Source organism: Haemaphysalis longicornis, unplaced genomic scaffold (genome assembly GCF_048455015.1).
Source record: "Haemaphysalis longicornis isolate Haplotype H1 unplaced genomic scaffold, Haemaphysalis longicornis Haplotype H1 scaffold_3, whole genome shotgun sequence".
Taxonomy (NCBI): domain Eukaryota; kingdom Metazoa; phylum Arthropoda; class Arachnida; order Ixodida; family Ixodidae; genus Haemaphysalis; species Haemaphysalis longicornis.
The window spans coordinates 197,490,299-197,509,881 of NW_027526335.1; the positions used below are offsets into that span (position 1 = coordinate 197,490,299).

General features: G+C 44.9%; 2 pseudogenes; one reads left to right on the top strand and one right to left on the bottom strand.

Moving 5' to 3' along the window:
• The first annotated feature begins 3,968 nt into the window (after positions 1 to 3,968).
• On the top strand, positions 3,969 to 8,262 carry LOC144173643 (uncharacterized; annotated as a pseudogene).
• A 1,794-nt stretch (positions 8,263 to 10,056) lies between these two features.
• LOC144175631 (uncharacterized) lies at positions 10,057 to 14,247 on the bottom strand (annotated as a pseudogene).
• Between the last annotated feature and the right edge of the window lie 5,336 nt (positions 14,248 to 19,583).

The window sequence follows — 19,583 nt, forward strand, 5'->3', positions numbered from 1 at the left end:
ACCGATGCAGGCGACGACGCGCCTGGCGTGTTTTTTGCGCAAACTTCACCTGGGTTATTTTGAATACTGATACTCTTGGAAAGCCTGTGTAGCTTCCTGGTTACTAAAGACGCTACAAACCCACCTTCCGATGTTCTCTTTCATTCGCCTGACATGGAAAAAGAGCCTCTTCGTTTCGTATTTTTCGGTCAACTTCCTTCAATCCCCGAACTTTGCGATCATTTTTTACTAATGGCGAACACAAGATTTAAATGTATTTTTTGGTGAGAATCTGTCTGATAGCGCAAGCATATTGTGGTGGCTGATGCAGGACGACTGAAGCCATGTTCCTTCCCAGGGCAAAGTTTGTGTACATTCTGCCACGAAATATTCTTGTACCGTATGACACCACCTATCGCCCTCCCTGATAGCTTTTGCGGTATAGCCTGGCTGCTGCATACCGGATTGCTGAAAGTCCTCCCATATATTGTTTGTGTGTTTAGTGAACCGGAGCCATGTATAATTTTCCAGTGCTCTCGGACGTATGTGCTAATGAGCGGAGAATTTGTTTTTGATTGTTCACTGTGTATAATGCCTGTCCTACACGGCCGTTTCAAAGGTCTTTCGAAAATTGTTGAACCAAGTGTCTATCAAGTGCCCCATTGTAAATACATGGGACGCACTTGAAAGCGAGCCTGTATTATTCAATGGAAAGTTTCTGTGTAGAACAGGCATAAGTCGTTGATTATATCATCATCATCAGCCGCAGCAGCAGCATATACAAGTCCGCAGCAGCATGAAGGCCCGTGTCATTGACTTCCATCGCCTACTGCCATGCGCTGCCTGAGTCCATGGTGTGTCCCGATATGTTCCTAGTTCACCAACCAATCTAGCTAACAGTCGGTGTGTTGTACCCAGTTATACATTTCTATACACTTCCATAGTAGCCAAAACTGCGAAGTTCGTGTTGGTGCATGCTTCTCGCGACTTATATAGCCGTGGTAATCTGAAGGTCTGCCAAGCCCCCGCAGCCGGCATGCCAGTAGAGAGTTCACACTAGCCGCCATCCGGGTCGTTACCCCGAAACTGTTGGCCCCCCACTCGGCCTGCCCTATTTATGCTCCCGTCATACGGCGCCCATTTTTTAGTGTACCACGTCTTTCCGACTCTGAGTCTCTCGTGTAAATTGCCCAGATCCAGTTTCTATTTTCGTAATTCGGCTACGGTGATTTCCACCTAGGTATGATCCCTGCTACATGATGATATCTTTTTCGAAACCGCATTTTCGCTTGGGCTACCTTATCCGCAAATCTTTGCTCTGTGTCTTCCTTGAGTGAGCTTCGTGTGCTAATGACGCTTTGGAAGTTGGTGGGCCAGTGATGTCTGTGGGTGACATCTAGGTCGCCCTACCAACGGGTAAAGGCCGTGAACCGTGTAAGGGGGAAGCTCAAAAGGAGACGTAAGAAGGAAGAGGGAGAAATACTGGGTAGTGAGAGGAATGTAAAAGGCGGGAGGAAGAACAGTTGGCTCCAAGCCACGCTGTGAAGGTGGTTGGAAACCAAAGCTTTAAACGCACCCACAACAATACCTCATGCGACGTCACTTGATTCCACACGTGTGGCTCTACAGAGAGTGAAACCAGAGATTCTGCCAGCCGTTACCAGAGATTCGTGCCAAACAGAACATCCCCCTCACCTCCCCAGCCGTTACCTGAGATTGGCGTGGGTGGCGTACCGAACGAACGTGCGTCGGCGGAAACAAAACGGAGAGGACCGCTTTACGAAGGATTAGCAGAAGGGCGGCACGCGCGCTAATGCATCTTCTCTATCACTACCTTCCGTCACTCTTGTTACATCTATCGTCTTCAAAACACCCTCCTCCTTCCAGGCGCTGAATGAAGAGAGAGAGAGAGAGAGAGAGAGAGAGAAGCACTTTATTAAAGAAGACCTCTAAGCGAGGGAGGTGGCCGACAGCTGGAGCTGTGCGGCGGCCTTCGTAGCCCGGGCTATGATGATCTTCTGAGCAACTGCCGCTAAAGTAGACGACAAACAGACCGATCCCACGGGCCGATCAGCGCATGCGCCGGTTTTCCGGAAGTTGCACCGCCGCCATCTTAGTTGTAGTCAACCGGGTAACCATACTACAGCGACCACGCAGTGGCCGCCGCATCTTGAGTACTTCGCAGGAGCTTCGCGGACGCCACTCTGATTTCACCAGCAAGAAAAAGCCGTCATGTGAGTATTTTCAATAGCTACATTGTCTGTTAATTGCAGTAGACGACACGAATTTCGCTCATAAGTGCCTGCTGCTCCTTCATTTCGATAGGACTTCAGGACTGTCACCCGTCCATTACCTGTTGAGCACCGTTTTAATTCGAGTGATGTATGTTAGCGGTTGTTCGGCGATTCTGTTTTTTTTATTGTGCATCTCGGTGATTGCAACATTTGTTTGCTCAGTGACGTACTGTTGGGGACAGGCTTTATATGCGGTGCCGAACCTTTCGTGTATTATGGCACTTACGCGCACGACTTTCGCGTTCAACATACAGCCTTTGGCAGCAATAACATTAGAAGTTCTTAAGCTGGGTGGCGTTTTCATTTTATCCATCGAACGGCGTGTTTGCTATATTTCGAAAACTCTTCAATTTGTAGCGTTAAACAAGGGCCCCATGTTTCGCTCACGTGAATATGCATACGCGCCACTCTTCATTAGCAGCTCTGATACGCATTCATCAGTCATTCTCACTGTCGGTTGAGCCGCATGTAAGCATACGGAGCCAACAAGGGACGCTATCTTACGCTGATAACCACTGCCGTCTTCTTATCACCTTTGGTATCGTTCCGATATAAAAAAAGGGGAACATAGTAAGCATACCAAAGGTGAAAACGAGACTTCGCCGGTTATCAGCGTCAGATATTGTTTATTTTATGCGTTGGCGACAGTCGCGGTGAGGGACGTTTGATGTCGAATCTCTCCCCCTCAAAAAAGGAAGCATGGGCAACAGCTTTCGCATGCCAAGCCGGCGCAGCGCCGTCACCTTATCTCGCTGGTCACGCCGGTGGCTATCAGCAGGCTGCGCTGCACGTATCGAAATCCATGTGTTCACGCGTTGTTGTTAACAGTTTTGACCTCTGTATATGCAGTTACCAGACTGCTGGATGGTTGGTGTGGTTGGAGAACGGCATCGTCTAGAAAACTGCATTCTTGCGGTGCAGTGATGCATTGGCTCTATTTTTAAATAGCCAGTATTCTTTTCTTGGATTACTTCTTTTATTCAGGCTTTTGTCGTGCTCCTGTGTTGTTTCATTGCAGTTATTTTTTTCCGTTATTATATCCTTATTTGCAATTTCTTGAACATTATCTGTTGTTTAAGGTCTTTGTAATTGCTACTTCGCTAAGGTGTTTTCTCTTGAAAGAGTATTTACTGTGTGCAGTGTGAGCAACAGTGAAGATTATCTCAGCACCACTAAAGTACAGTCCCTGTCATGGGATTACTATCATGTGACCAAAGATTTCGTACTGATAGCGTCCTGAAAACAGCACCAAAAACACAGGGTGTCAGGAAGTTGACAGGCCGAGCGCTTTCTTCTCTTTTCTTCTCATGAGAACTATTGCTGCCTCTCAGTGTTTTTTTATGCTTGGTTTCATGATGCTACCACACCAACTAGTCCACACGTTGTTACTTCTGCTCATCGGGTAGGAGCATTATGCAGTGAAGGTATTTCTTGTTATTAATACGTCCAGCTGGTTCAATGGCCTGGGTTCTGCGTGGGCAACGGGCACCGATTGGCTGGCACTCCCCGGGGTTCTTTTATAGGAGTACGCAGCATATAAATGTTTGTATGTTCCACCAATAGGGACATAATAATGCCTTGATAAAAATATGTAATCTAAGAAAGTGTATTGGATTTGCAGAAAGTTTAGCTGGGTGTGTTCAGAATAATGTAACCTTCAGGTTCTTTTTTTGCAGCTCCGTGTAATGATGTACCATGGCATCTGTACTACACAACCACAACAGTCAAAGGTCGACCTGCAAAACAAGCTCCCTGAACCCATACTTTGGAAAGGAGAACATTGTCAGGCATGCAAACTTAACTCGGCAGGCATGGTTCTCTAAAACTGATGAGTGCCTATTTGGGGGAAAAAAGAGCATGCTGAAACGCAAATGTTTCAGAAACTGTTATGTTTCCTGAACTACTACTAGTGCCACAAAGCTCTGCCCATCTTGTAGGCTCTGAAGTATGCAAAAAGACTTTTCTTTATTTAGGTTGTACGCTACTGGCTCAATAACGCTGTTGATTGATTGTGTGGTTTATTGCGCCGGTGCAACACTGGCGATGAGGCACGCCGTAGTGGAGGGCTCCGTATTAATTTTGACCACCTGGGGATTTTATCGTTCACCGGAATCTTGAAAACACGGGCGTTATTGCTTTTCGCCTCCATCAGAAAAGCGGCCGCTGCGGCCGAGAATCGAACCTACGTTCTTGCCCTCAGCAGCACAACGCCTTAGCCACTCAGCAACCGAGGCTGGTCTGAAGAGCTTTGTGTTTAGCTTGAAGATAACGCCATTCGTAGCTTTCTCAGCTTTTATTCAATGGCCAACAACCCTTGGTTGCTGAGAAATAAATACGTAAAGCTGGCATTTCTCTCCACCATTCCTCTCACATTATTTCGTGAAGTTTCAGACCACGTAACAAAGCGCCCAGATCGAGCCGAACCAGACTTTACTCGATCGTCACCATCTTCCTGAAAACTTGTTCTCGTCGGCTATTACTTTCGTTTCTCCCAATCCCAAATTGCTTTTCAACAACATCTCGATGTGGTGGCATATGGTCCAAGTCGGCTACCAAACCCCCTACCTTATTGGTGGGGCATGACAATGCCGGCGAAGTTTTCTGAGGAATGCCAAGGCCACGCAATATCAGATGCTCAAAATACACACGCCGTGGATCAAAGAAATTGACGGCTGTCTCATTTCTAGTTGAGTGCGCTAAGAATTCCTGCTTTTGTTACTTGTTTCATATATATACATATATTCAGTGGTGGTCTGTAGGTATGGTACGCTCTCATGTTCACTTGTATGCATGCATCATTCGACAGCACGTATGCAAGCGAAACATTCAACAAGAAAAAACCAAAACAAAGCCTACCGCTTGGGCTGAGGCAACATATGTCTTTGTGGTGGGGTTTGTGCCTTTTAAAAGGTTCCACACACATTTATTTTACTCTAACTTGTCCCCACCTCTGTGTTTGTTTCAAGAGAACTGTTTGACAAGCCTCACGAAACCCTTTTCACCATTTGCAATTTGTGGCGACACAAAGTGTATAGCTGGAAAATGTATAGGGCAGCCGTACCTTTTTTTATGTGTCTGGCATATTTGTATTCACAGCACTCTAAAACACTTATACAGGCCAACTTTCTGTTACACAATTAGATGGGAATTAGCGGAACTTCGTCGGGAACACACAAGACCCTGGGGAAACTGCTGACACTGACACGGCACACTGCTGACTTTCAACTAAATGTTTACTGAAGGAAACAGGTATACACAACGCTAAGCCGGAAGGGCATTGGAAAGGGAATGACGGATGCCTGCGGAGAAACTCTTTTTCATTGTTCAATAAGGCCGCATATGGCCCGGAAACGCAGTATTCTCCAGCGTCATCTATCGCCAAGGCTTGGATCATTTTGCGTCCGAGCTTGTTTTTCTTTTTTCCGATCACTGAAATCTCCTGGAGGCTTGCTTTGCTCGAGCAGTCTGGAACGTGAAGGGCGAGGTGGCCGGATGGAGTTGTTTGAAGGGATGCAGCGTGCTCTCGTGCCCTGTCGTTCAAGTAGCGGCCAGTTTGACCTATGAAAACAGACCCACAGTTGAGGGGTATTTTGTACACTACATTTTTGTAGCACTGAGTGTATCTGGTCCGATGTTTATCGCAAATGGGTCGCTGCAGTTTTGCCGTACGTACACGGGTTCTCCAAGTGCCTGAAAACAGTGGGGACAAAACATGGCTTCAGGGTTGTGTTTTCTGCCTCCAACAAATCCTACGGCATGTGCCGTCAGGTAAACAGTTATGCAAAGAGACGCATTTGTGATAAAAAAAACATGGGACCAGAGTTACGCAGTGCCGCAAAAATAAAGTGTACAAAATACCCCTTAACTGTGGGTCCGTTTACATCTGCCGCTACTTGAATGACAGGGCCTGAGAGCAGCTGCCTCCCTTCAAACAACTCCGTCTGGTCACCTCGCCCTTCACGTTCGAGACTTCACGTACAAAGCAAACCTCCAGGAGATTGCTGGTATCGTGAAAAAATAAAATAAAGCTCGGACGTGAAATGATCGAAGCCATGGCGATAGATTAAGCTAGAGAAAACTGCGTCAGCGTGCTATCTGTGGCAGGGTTTCTATGGAGACATCCGGATTTTCTTTCCATTGGCCTTCCGTCTTATATCTTTGCATATATGTGTGTTTCCTTCAGTAAAAATTCAGTTAATAGTCAACAGTGTGCCGTGTGTTTCCTCAGGGTGTTGTGTGTTTCCGACAAAGTTCCGCTAATTTCCATCCGATTATGTACCAACAAGCGCAGCTCTGAGCCATTTTGCTGTTACAATTTTAGGGCAGTTTAAAATGAATTTTTTTATATATCTGATTGCAGTAGAGAGTCTTCTTAAATTTAGTTTTAGTTCTCTATCTTCAGAACTTCCACAATGGACAAATACACTGGTAGCGTGCAAAGTTGTGTAAGGAATGAAAAAGTGTTTATGCACAGGAATGTAGTGTACTCATGCCACCGGTTCTAGCCAAGTGCAATTACAAAAATTTCTTCAGCTGTTTCTGCAGGCATGAAAATGGGACTATTTTTATCAACCAACAGTGACTAGAAAGTGGAATGTGTAAATATTTATTCCGAAAGGAAAAGGTCCCGCAAAGCATGTAAACTTGAACGTTTATTCTTCATGCAGGTACAGTGAAGTAAAGGTGCTAGAAAAGATCGAGATGCTGACCTACGGCTTTTCACATCAGGCCACTTGCAAAAGTTGGTGTTTTCAACTGAAGACACCGCAGAGACCTTGGTGAAGGCACAAGTTCTGGCATCTATGGCAACACGGGCAGTGTACACTGTTGGGGTAAAGTTGCTTAAGTGTGATGGGGAGCTTGTCAGTGGCAGCTGCTCATGTGTTGCTGGGAAAGGTGGTGTCTGCAAACATTCTTTCTCTGTTTTGTACGGGCTGATGCACATTGGGCAACATGATCTCGCTGAAGTACCAGATTCCATTGCGTGCACTGAAGGTGAACGGCAGTGGTGCAACCCGCGGGATCCAAAAAAAGTAAGTGAGCAATTTCAACAGATTGTATTCTCCAAGGACACCACTGAAAGAATTAGTTATGCACCAAGGCTTCACAAAAAACGAGTAGCCTACTCGTGCTTGAGAACACAATACTCGAATCTCTCAACTTTCACCCTCATATACTTGCATGGCAACTTCAAAGAATGTGGGCTAGATTGCTTCGCAGACGTACTTAAAGCAAATGACTTTCTTCCCGAAAAACAAAGAAAAGTTTAGAGGCCTGTACCGAAGATGTGGCTGGACTACGTGTAAGGTGGTTGGAGCGTGCCAAACAGGGGAATGCTCTGCTGGCATACACACACGAAGAAGTTACAGCTGTAGAGTGCTTGCAAAGTGCTTGCCTCCTTTGGCATACGTATAGGGAGGGTGTGATCACTGCATCTGTAGCGCATAGAGTGTACACGTGGGTCAGGACGTGCTAAACGGAAATGGGGCCGCATGATCCCCCACGTCTCATGGCGGCAGTGGTTGGGAAAAAGAAAGGCAGGGAAAGATTTGCCATGAAGAGGGGCCGGCAGTGCGAGGCTGAAGCCAGGAAAGCATTTCAGGACAAAAATTACAGCCACGTGGAGCATGAAATGACTGAAACTGGCCTCTTCCTCTCTCGTCATCACACTTTTCTTGGCGCAAGCCCACATGAGCTTGTGAAGTGTAAATGTTGTGCCCCACTGCTTTGAGATCAAAGTGCCCCTAAAACGTCAAGATTTTGCGAAAAGGCAGTTGCGTGCTGGGGAATTAAAAAAATGCAGTGGCTATTACTCTCAGGTGCGAGTGCAGATGGGTGTGACTGGTCTAAACACCTACGTGCTGTTTGTTTACAAGAGTGTCGACAAATCTCCGTGCCATTTGGCCATAGTTTCTTCATGGAATTCATAGAACGTTGCAAATTTTTCACTTCCAGCTACTTGCTTCCCTGCATTCCCAGTAACTGGTAAAGTAAAGCTAATAAATGCTTTCACACTTGCTTGTGCATGTGTTCTGTCATACCATAAATACTTGGAGACAGTAGAAGTATCCCAGCAGACTTTTGCTTCGGTGCTTGTAAATGACTTTCTCAGCAAAGAAGGTGTTTATGTATAAGGTTTTTGCAATTTTGTTCTGCGAAAACAAGAAAAGTCTACCCTCTTTCTTTGTACACCATTCACGTGCATGACTTGTCCACGCTGGAGAAAATTCGTACGAAGGAGCGTGAGGCGTTCCAGTGTGAAGCGCCGGTGTGCTTCACGCTAAGTTCGTGGAGGCATAGGCTTGCTTATTTATGCCACGAAGCGCACGAAACTGCACCGTTGGCGTTATTGTTCGTGCTAATATTCCCAGCAGTATGGCTCGTATGCTACTGTAAGGGCCGGCCTTTCTCCAAAACAGCAACTTATGTGTAATTGTAAAAAACTTCTTGGGGCACCTAAGCTTGCTTACGTACTGTGGAGGTAAAGAGCCTGGTAGTGCTTATTAACTGCTTCTTTAATGAAACAGAGTATTTGTGTTATTTGTGTCTGTCTTCATTCCCGCTTCTTTGTATTCAATGTAATGTTAGATTGACGGGCTCTTTTACTGCTGCATTGTCTGTACTTCTCTTTTCACCTTCATTTAGAATTCATTCAATGTGAATTAAACAAGCAGACTGGTAACACGTGCCACAGCTTTCCATGAATCAGTGTTTTGTGGAGCAGCAAGGCACCTATTCACATGCCATCATGTTCACGTGTCACAGGCATGAGCTATTCGAACTTTTATCCCACCACCGCTAATGTGTAGGCATGCGCTATGATATGTGTTGTGACCTGTTCTTTATGGCCGTACTTTACACCCACCATTGCTGGAGCGTAGGCCTGTACTATCATGTGCCTTTGGACCTGTTCTTTTTTGTTTTACTGAAGGCCCTACACAGTTTACGGAAGGCACGCAAACTATGTCAAATAAACCACTGTACTGGAGCACTATGTGGAAAATAATTTCGGACAACTGGTTCTTGCAAAACAGGCGGCTGCAGGCTTCCTCAAATTTACTCGGGCACTGTGTAACGCCATTTCTCCACAGCAACATTATCCTAGTTTATTTGCAGCTAGTTTATTTGCAGCTAGTTTATTTGCAGGAAATGATACACTCAACATTGCTTCAGGTTACCAGTGAATGCCGTCACATTTTACAAGGCTAGGTCAGCCTGTCAATTGCCATTTCATGTTTATGGTAAACCACAGCAGACTGTATGGCTGGACACAAGGGGACAAGATGGTGATAGCCTATACAATTATGCTTCTCAAAGGGCAGCTATAGCCTCGATCACAAGCATTTACCTTATCGAAATCAATGTATGTACCTATTCAATAACACCGTCAGGCATAGGTACACTTCAATTTTAATCGCAAACATCATAACATGCCGCTGTTTGAAATGGTGACATAGAGATGAAGAGAATCTGGTTAATTCATAATGCACATTCATGACAGTACAAGGAGCAATTGGTTATAAAAAAGGGGGGGTCAATACAGACAACACATCTTTTCATGCAAGTAGACGTAGTGCTCAATAAATTAAGAGAACAAGGGAATGGCTAAGCAAGCAAAACAAATAGGTTTGAATACAAAACTTAGGCAGGGACATTTCTTATGATGCTGGAATGTGAATGAGAAGGAGACGGCCCTTCGTACGTGCCCTCCTGAAATGAGTGGGTTGCTCCTTGTTTTTTGACTAAGAGGGAATAAAGAGGTTGGAGGGAGGGTGAGCAGTTCCTAGAACAGGCACAAAGGCCTATGTCCTTCCCATTTCTGGCTGTGCTGCATGGCCAAAAAAGTAGTCAAATGTAGTGCAAGCGAACAGGCGCAGGCTATCAGAGCAGACATGCAGACTTCGTTCACACCTCCTGACAGCAATGGTTCACCCACAAAGTTTGTCAAGCATGCGTACACATGCCACACTTTGTTCAGTTGCCCAGACATGCTGTTTAGAAACACCTGTGAGAGTATTCTGTAGGTCTTGATCCTCTCAATAACCCTTTCCACATGTATGCGCACACTTGCAATGAGCCTTGTCTCAGTTTCATCTGCTTCAGACAGTTGACGCCGTCATTCCATGAATGGCGGAATTGCAGTGAAAGTTTCTTGCACCCTTCTTCGATGGTGAACCCCCTATAAGCTACCAAACCTCGCCCTGGTGAGAACTTTTCCAACACACCAGAAGCCTTTGTTAGGGCCTTGTCATACATCCTCCCAGGAGCAAGATAGGACAGGAACATGAGAAACCCGTTCGGGCTGCACACAACCAACCCTTTTGCAGTATTGTGATTTTTGTACGAGGAATAGGTCTCAGTTTGCACACAGAATGACTAGGGGGTTTCGAAGAAAATTTCGGTGCAGTCGCCGATGCCATCAGCAGTAGTGTAGCCCTTGTCAATGAAAGCTTGTGGCCTGCACTTGCCGCACAGGTGTGGAGGCGTCCAAGTTGGGCCCTGAAAAAAAAGAAGTAAAACTGGGTTTTCACATTTTTACATTAATATAATCAGTGGCATAGGAACGGGAAGGGGGAGTGGTTGTCTTAGAGTGCGAGACCATTGCGAAGAATCTAAGAAAGACTACTTTATCAATGCACTGGAATCTCTCTATTGCTCTTAATGTACGATTTCAAAAGTCACCTTCTCCTCCTGTTATTTTTGTCCCGAGTACTCTCATTGCTCTGCATTAGAGACGGCAAGATGAGTCATCACAGCTTGTAACACTGTCAAATGAATCTACAATTGCTCTAAAAATTAGCAAAAAACACACCGGCACAGGAGAAGCATGCTGGGATAAGCGTTCACTCAACAAAAAATTTTTGGAAGCATCGTTGCATATAAATAGAATCATTTACTGCATTGGGCATGTGCTGTAAGACCCAGAAGGTTCATTGATTGATTTATTATGAGGTATTACGCACAGGCGCTACACAGGTTATAAGGTGCACTGTAGTGGAGGGCCCCAGTTTAATTTGACCACCTGGGAACCTTTAACGTGCGCCTAAATATCGAACACGCGAGCACTTTCGCTTTTCGCCTGCGTAAAAAACGCGGAACCAACGGCCAGGAATCGAATCCGCATCCTAGGGCTTAGCAGCACAACGCCTCAGGCACTGAGCCACGTAGCAACCCACAGAATAAAAAAAGTGAAATGGGTTCATTTAAGGTGAGGTGACATGTGACAATGCTTCCATTAATATTTAGCTGAGAGTGAGTGCTTGTCCCATTGTGCTTCTCCTGTGTTGTACTTTTGCGCTCCGATTTTTAAAAGCGTGCACCTACTTGCCTAACGATTCGTTTTTCTGAAATTTTCTTTAATTCAATCAATCGTCTTAGAATGCATACAGAAGATGTTCAAGCCGAGCGATCTTGCAGTAAGCTAAAAACAGATGCTTTAGCGAAATAAATTACCTGTGTGTTCGTAGCACGTATCTTGGAAGACAGACAGGCAGTAGTGGGGGGTCAATTTTTCTCGCCAGGAGGGGGGGGGGGCTGACAAACACCCCTTGAAATAGAACCCTGGCTACGTGACTGATCAGTGTACAGCTGGCCTTTTATACCTAAACTTCGAGCCCCCTTTCTCCCTTCCCATAAATGTTGCAATTTGTCGCGGCCATCACAGAGACCACAAACAAAATGCAATAAAAAAAAATAACTGATGCTGACATACCTGGCGAAGCCTGTTGTCCAAAAAATCCAGCCTTGTTACCCAGATGCTCGAAACAGTTGATGTAGAAACGCCAAACCTGTACAAAAAACAAATTTGCAGAAAATGCACATCGGCAATTTACCACTGCAGAAACAAAAGAACCTGCAATTGCAGTGAAATTTCATTGCAGAAGATGCTTAAACGGTACTGAATTCCCTTTGCTTAAGCATGTTGTTGCTTCCACTCATTTTCATTATAAATGATAAGTGAAAAAGTGCTGCATACCATTTGCTGATATTTTGATGAGCGTGAGAATAACCAGCATGCTGCATTCTATGCACAAAGTAATTAACAAAACCAGCTAGGCTCGGCAGGAACACTGAAATTTTGGCTTAAACTGTTAAATTTCTCAGTGAATGAAAGTTCGTTTTCTCCCGTACAAGCGCATAGGGTATTACAAACCACCTAATTTTTTGAATAAACAAACTCGTATTTTGTACTACATTTTCTGAACAACACAAACTGGTATTTTGTCTTCATGGCCCCTTTAGGGCTGATTGGGTTCTGCTTGTTTTCCTCACAGTATATTCATAAATAACATTATACACAGAATGCCCTCGTAAATGTGTTAGCATGGTAACAGAGTTTCATTAGTCACTCCACTTGGACCTTGGGCAAAGGCAAAAATGAGTACTCATGCAAAAAAACACACTTGAACGTTGGCAGCGTACCTGTACGCAAGATCATGGCCGTCAAGGCCCAGCCGTAGCCTCATAAGGATAAGCACAAGCTGTGTCTTCAAAGGCAGGATGAAGTTCCGGTCCTCATTCGCCGTTCCCTTCATCTGCTAGTACCGCAGCTTTTTCGTATCTGGTTCAAGTAGGGACCAAAAACTGTCAAAGCACTTTCTAGATGTGAAGCCAGTGTTGTACCGCAGCTTCTTTTCGTCTTCTACAAGGGCTTCATACGTGATGTCAATCTTTTGTGTAGCTTCAGCCTTGCACCTCTTGACTTTCTTCTGCAGACAGGATAGCTCAAGCCGCAAGCACCTATTCTTCTGCTGAAGGCGGTCACATAGCTTTTTTGCTTCAGCGTGGTCCTGTTGAGGGCATTTTAGCTGGCGGTTCAGCTCTTCAACATGCGCGTAAGCAGCTTCAGCTTGTTTTACTAGCTCAGTTATTATATTATTTTGTTCAGCAACTTTCTTGGCAAGCTGGTCATAGCTTGACTCTTGGCTGCAGCAGGCATGGTCGATGAGTAGATGAGTGCTTTGCTTCGCGGCGTGCTCTCTGTCGCTGCTGCTACTAGTGATGGCAGAGCCTGAGACTTCTGGGTCGTGCTGGGGTGCCACAGTTGGACTGTTAGGAACTTACGGCTGTGAGGCGAGAATGAAAAGAGAAAGCCATATGTTTCAGTGATTTTACAACACAGTGTGCAGCTGCAGGTGAGATACTGTATACTGCAATTTATATACCTTCACACGAGTTTAAGTTTACTTGGCATCATAGCTTTTTTTACGCAATAGCACAACCCTTAAGTAGGCATTGCCTGTATTAATTCATAATAAAATATTCAGTGGTGCATATCCAACAACGTAATGCTATTTCTCTGCATTGCTTGCGCTCAAATTACCTGTGTCCTTATCAGTGGGCGCCTCCTTTGCACCTTTTGCGGTCTCGGCAGAAAGATTGTGGGCACTGTGTTCATGTAAGTCTTTTTTCCTCCTTCGAAGTGGGCACCGCATACTCGGTGTCCCGTGGTAGGCGTAAACTTGGAGAACCTGAGCACAAAAAGTTCCAGCATTATTGCGTATGACACACTGAACATCACTGAGATGACTTTACAGCGTTTTCACGTTCCTTTTAAATATCCAGCCTGTATGCTACCACTGCGAGACAACAGTATCACTTCCTCTTGATTAACGTACAAAAAAGTCCATAGCAGTGAAGGGCAAATGACAAATGAAATTTTAATTTTCAGCCTTACTTGACAACGCCACACAAACGTGAATTATACAGCTGTTTTTGCCACTGATCTGCATAGCTGCAGCTAAATTGGCCGCGTGCATGCGCCAGATAACTATTTTGCGGAAAGGGCGAGATTACAGAGGCACCGTTTGCTTCGAGGTTGATCCGCGAAAGCTAATCGCCCTTTGGCACAACGAGTTCCGGCTAAGTTGTTGCAAGCGTGCCGTGTAGTACGTTACGTTGTTTCTAAAAAAGTAAGGTCTTGATGTAAGGTAGAACTATTAGGAGAGCCTCGTCAATGAGCTTACCTTCCCATTATGCCTGCATGCTTGCCACTTGCATTGTAAAAATACGCAAGCCACGTACGCGGTGCTGCACTTGCACAACATGGAAAACTAAAAGACCTCAGCACTACAACTCGTAATATAATAATAATAGTACGCAGCGATAAAAAAATGCCAGAATAAGGAAGATGCTTTGCAACATGACCGGCATGCACAACCGCGAGCAGCGGTTGTGCATGCACCCCCTTTATTGAAAATACCACCGCGTTGTGCTGCCTAGTATTAAACGACACGATCCAATTATGTTACGCCCAGTGTTCCGCTGAGCTGTAACACTGCCGAGGGAGTCTAAAGAACACGCAATATACGATTTTGTACAGTCTAAAAATATTGCTTAAGAACTCCTTCAACACTACCCGCCCTGTTAACCGCACTACATTGAAAACATCCTGTGCTACCTTTGCCCTAGACACCCGTGTTCTTTGTTCTTCAATTGTACCAGCATCCACCGAACTCCACCCCAAAAAAGTTCTCTTCTTCAAAGCGACCGCATTTTTGCGCATACGGTGGCTGCTATGAAAAGAACAAACGCCTAGTAGAACATAGTGAACAAACTACACCATTTTCTCCGCGAATAGACTGCTGCGCAGGCTCCATTCAGAGCCGCGCGATAAATATATATTCTCCCAAACAGAAACGATTTAATTTATTCATTGTGCATCCCCGTTTCAATGTTCCCCCAGAGAACACACAGCTCCGACATTGGTCGCAAATGCTTCTAACCGCCGAATTAACAAAACATTACCGATTTTCGTCCCGCACATGAACCATCGCGAGTGATGGTTAACGACTCTAATAACGCAGGCGTACAATCAAGTTATCACAAAGAAATACCGTAAAAATTCAATACGAACTCACGTTCGCGGGGACCGCACCAAGGCCGAGATTATATAGAATGAGCTTGTTTCGACCGGAGCAAAGAATCAATTGCCTTGACTGGGTATTACCGGGGGGCTTTCAGGTACAGAAATAATGGATCTTGAGAGGAACTCCGAAAGCAGTTAATTTGTCCTCGCCTCACATTTCCAAACAGGTTTCTCTGCCCGAAAGCAAAGCTCCTAATGTTTTGCGGAATTAAACAATACAAAAACAGCTGGGCAATTTAACAGCATTCCGGAAGTGCTACAAGAATAGAATCCAATGAGTACGACGAGTAATTGGGTTTCTACCAGTCCAAGCACGTCCGGAACAAAGTGGAAATGCGCTTTCTGGTAAGACTGATATTCATATATGAGCGTAAGTGTCGTAGTTTTCTTCCCCTCGGAGCAAAGGAAACAATGCGGACATGGAGCACCTAAATTAAGGCAGAAGCTTTGTACAGAAGTGTGCGCAGATCAAGACTATGCGTGAACAGACCGAAACCAATACCACATGTAAACATGATGAATAGGGTTTCGGTTACTTCCTGGCAGGAAAGACCACTGCGAAATCCGGTGAAAGCTGCACACGGCTTTGGAACCAACAGCGTGATGCACTGGTCCGTTCATTTCCGCTTTTACAATAGGGCTTGCGAAATAACGAACCACGGATGTACACTGATGCCACCAAACGCTAACAGAAGCAGATTTTCATGCAACGTGACATTGTAGCCGCCCTTCCTGTGTCGCGCTAAGGGGCTCAATGTTCTCCCCGATTTAAATTTTAAACAGAATGAAGTGGTGGCGGCGGATGCTGTGAAACGCGCCCCAGGCATCACCCACGCTGTTCTTCCCGCTATCACCATGTTAGCGAGGCAGTAATGCCGCACTTCGCCATCTTGCGATGTGTCGTGCAAGGCTTTGTTCGCTCCAGACACATATCTCTCCATGCTCTCATGATCCAATTGAAAGTGTTCGTGTTTCATTATATCGCAAAAAGAAAACACCTAAAAAAGCGTTGAAATTTTGTTTCTAGGCATATCGCGATCGTGGGTGAAATTTTTAGTGTTAGTGTTTTGTGTTCCGCGGACCAGCTGCTAAATACAAAAACATAGGGCGCTGAGCTGACAAGCACGCCCTCGTCTTCTAAGCTCCCTATTGTTCTATATCATAATCGGAAACCAAGTAGCTCAACAAGTTGTTTGCAATCTAAGGACACAAGTTTCCCACAAATGGGGCTTTATTTTCCACGTTATCTGAACAGCAGAATTGAAGACGCATTGCGAATTAAAGCGGCATTACTAAAGATTATGGGTATAGAAATTATTCATGGCATTTAGCATGGTTAAAGGGGCCACGCCAGAAAAATACGCTTGTTTTATTCGAGTGATTTTGTTTTTTATAGTACCCCCAGCACTTGTCCGGCAGCAAATCATGCCTTCTTCACTGAAAAATTATTAAATTAGCTTAAAATTTGTATTCTTCACCAAATCGTGTGTTTTCGTGACATCTGCCATGAATTCAGAAGGGCGCATATTCAAACGAACTTCCACTGCGTGATTGTCCTCTCCAGCCTTGCTTGCCGTCAGTCCTATCAGATGGCGCTACCATACTCTTCAACGGACCCTTCTCCTTCGTTGCTTTGTTTTTGACCACATTTGCACCTGGCTTGTTTTCGTAACTGTAGAAAACTATCGTTTCGTGAAACATGGTGTATCCTGGACGAACAAGGTCAGGTGAGACAACGTCGCTCACTCCAATCGGCCAGTGTCACTTAAGAAAACTCCAAAATGGCGGAATGCTGTACAGCTAAAACAAGCGTAGTGCGCTTGTACCAACACCTCTGCGCATCCGTACTTCTACGCTTACGTGTATTTTCGTAACTTTCATGGTTCACCGCACCATTCCGGCTTATATAAAATTAATATGCATTACATTTAAGGACAGATAGCTCGTTCGACAAGCTTAGAAACCGTGCCTAATTTACGTATGTTTTTGCCGGCCTGAGCCAATGACACGGCTGGGCACATGAAATCATAGGTTCTGTGATGGGAAATGGGCTAGTGAGTTGCATGGTTGTTCCCTTTTTTCCTATATAAATAGCTTATTGGAGCGAAGTGTGCGTTAAAAGTGGTGTCAGCATGATTCTAACGAGGCAATCGTTCGAATAAACCAAACGTGTTTAGTTTGCATGGCCCCTTTAAACGGACTATTGCCCAGACTACTGGCCCTGCGATAAGGAGCTGCTTTTGGGATTCTAACTTGCGGCAGTGGCATAGAGGAAGCTTAGCTGTATAGTCAAACTTTAACGTTTCACATTTGGTACTCTCTGCTTTACTGCTAAGGATAAAATAAAAATGCGCGCGAGTGTTCCAATTTGGCCCAATGTAATTACGTGGGAGCTTTTATTCGCTCTCAAAGACGTCAGAAGCTTTTTTTTTGCGGCTCCTCTATTCTTCTTCGTGTGTTTTACGGCTTCCACGTTTCTAGGAGAATGAGTTTTTTGAAGGGGAATTTCACGCACGCGGATGAATGTGTGCTGCTGAGAGTTTTGTGTGTGTGTGTGTGTGTGTGTGTGTGTGGCCGTGTGAAGTTAGGTTTTGTAAAAACAGTTACGGTTATGGCTTTGGACTCGCAGTTGGAGAAGCATGCTAGAATCTGGCGACACCGCTTTCTGACTCCACGGGCGAGAAGTACTGCAAAATGTCATGTGTGCTTTTCTGCTTAATACCTACTTCAAAACCTAATGTCAAATTTCTGTCCTCCTTCGCTCTGTAAAATCAAGACATAAAAGCAGGGAGGGTGGGCAGTTTAAGCACCAGTATACTGGTGCTGCCTATTTTAGCTATTATGGTAAAATAATAGCTGTAGTACGCGCTCCAGCTGCCAATTATCGCTGCTTGTGGCGGTAAGCTGAATATACAGGGTGTCCCAGCTATCATGCACCAAGGTTTAAAAAAAGGTAAATTGCGTAGCTCGAAGAAAACCTAGTGCATAATGTTTGCAGTACTGTGAAGAAGCGGAGAGTAATTTTTTCGTTAACGAGACTTAATTAATTAATTATAATTAATTATCTAACTCGAGAAATACTGTCTAAATCACTAAAGTGTCAATGAGGCACTTGTAGGTAACCAGGAGGGGCATCTAACTACGCTATTTTCAGCGACGAACTAATTGCGTACTCATTTATTTTGACTGATAAAGGAAACCCGCGAAATATGAAAAATACCACGTGACGACGCTTACGCGCGCATTGTAAAGCAGCGTCCCCAAACAAAGCTGATTGAAAGCAACTGCTTCGCGTGTTACCCGCCCGAAGAGACAGCGCATCACCTTGATAATAGCATGCATGGAAGGAGCAGCAGCAGCAAGATTCGCGGGACGCGTGTGCAGATAAGGAACAAACTCGGTCGCGATTTCTTCTTTCTTTCTTTTGTCTATTTCATTCTGGCTAACTCAGAGGCACCCTGTTTGAGGGCGTTGCTTTAGGGTGCGCGCGGAGGCGTCGTCACGTTGTATTTTTCATATTTCGCGGGTTTCCTTTATCAGTCAGAATAAATGTGTACGCATATAGTTCATCGCCGAAAATACCGCAGATAGATTCCCCTCGTGGTTACCTACAAGTGCCTAATTGACACTTTAGTGATTAGGACAGTATTTCTCAAGTTAGATAATTAATTACAATTAATTAATTAAGTCTCGTTAACGAAAAAAATGCTGTCCGCTTCTTCACAGTACTGCAAACATTATGAACCTGGTTTCTTTCGAGTTACGCCTTTACTCTTTTTTTAAATCTTGGTGCATGATAGCTGGGACACCCTGTATATACTGCCCGTATGACCAAACAGAAATAAACAAACTTTTACTTTCTGACAGATACATTTGAAATTTATGCGGGCGCTGCAACGTCATCAGTGCCGCGTAGTTCATGTCGGTGGCGTTCGTGGCTCTTGGAGACGCATAAATTGCATGCCGGGACCTTCAGCTGAATTCCAAGATGTCCAGCGTAAACACTATGCCTACTTTCGCGTATATTCATATAGGCAGGCACCGCGTTTTAGTGCATTCTGTGCGCCACAGATCTGTGAGCCATCGGTAAACTCTGATCTGACGTGTCCGGAAGTTACATCCAGGTTCATATGTAGTTCTTGAAGTTACATGGTCGTATTCCAAGATTATTATTTTCATTCTTAAGGTAACGTAAATAAACGCGCTATTTCATAAAGCAGGACGAATACAATAGGTTGGAAACCTATATTCTGGGCTCCTGCTGTGGTTTGTAGGGACATGTTCATAAATGACCTGATTGGGATCAGACACCGATACGAAGGGCTCAGATGGTGCTGTGAATCGACTATAAATTCGAAACTCCTCGTGTATGACTCGGCTACGATGGGACACCCCATTGCTATTGATAGCAGTCGAGTTGCAGTTTAATGTCTGGGTAAATC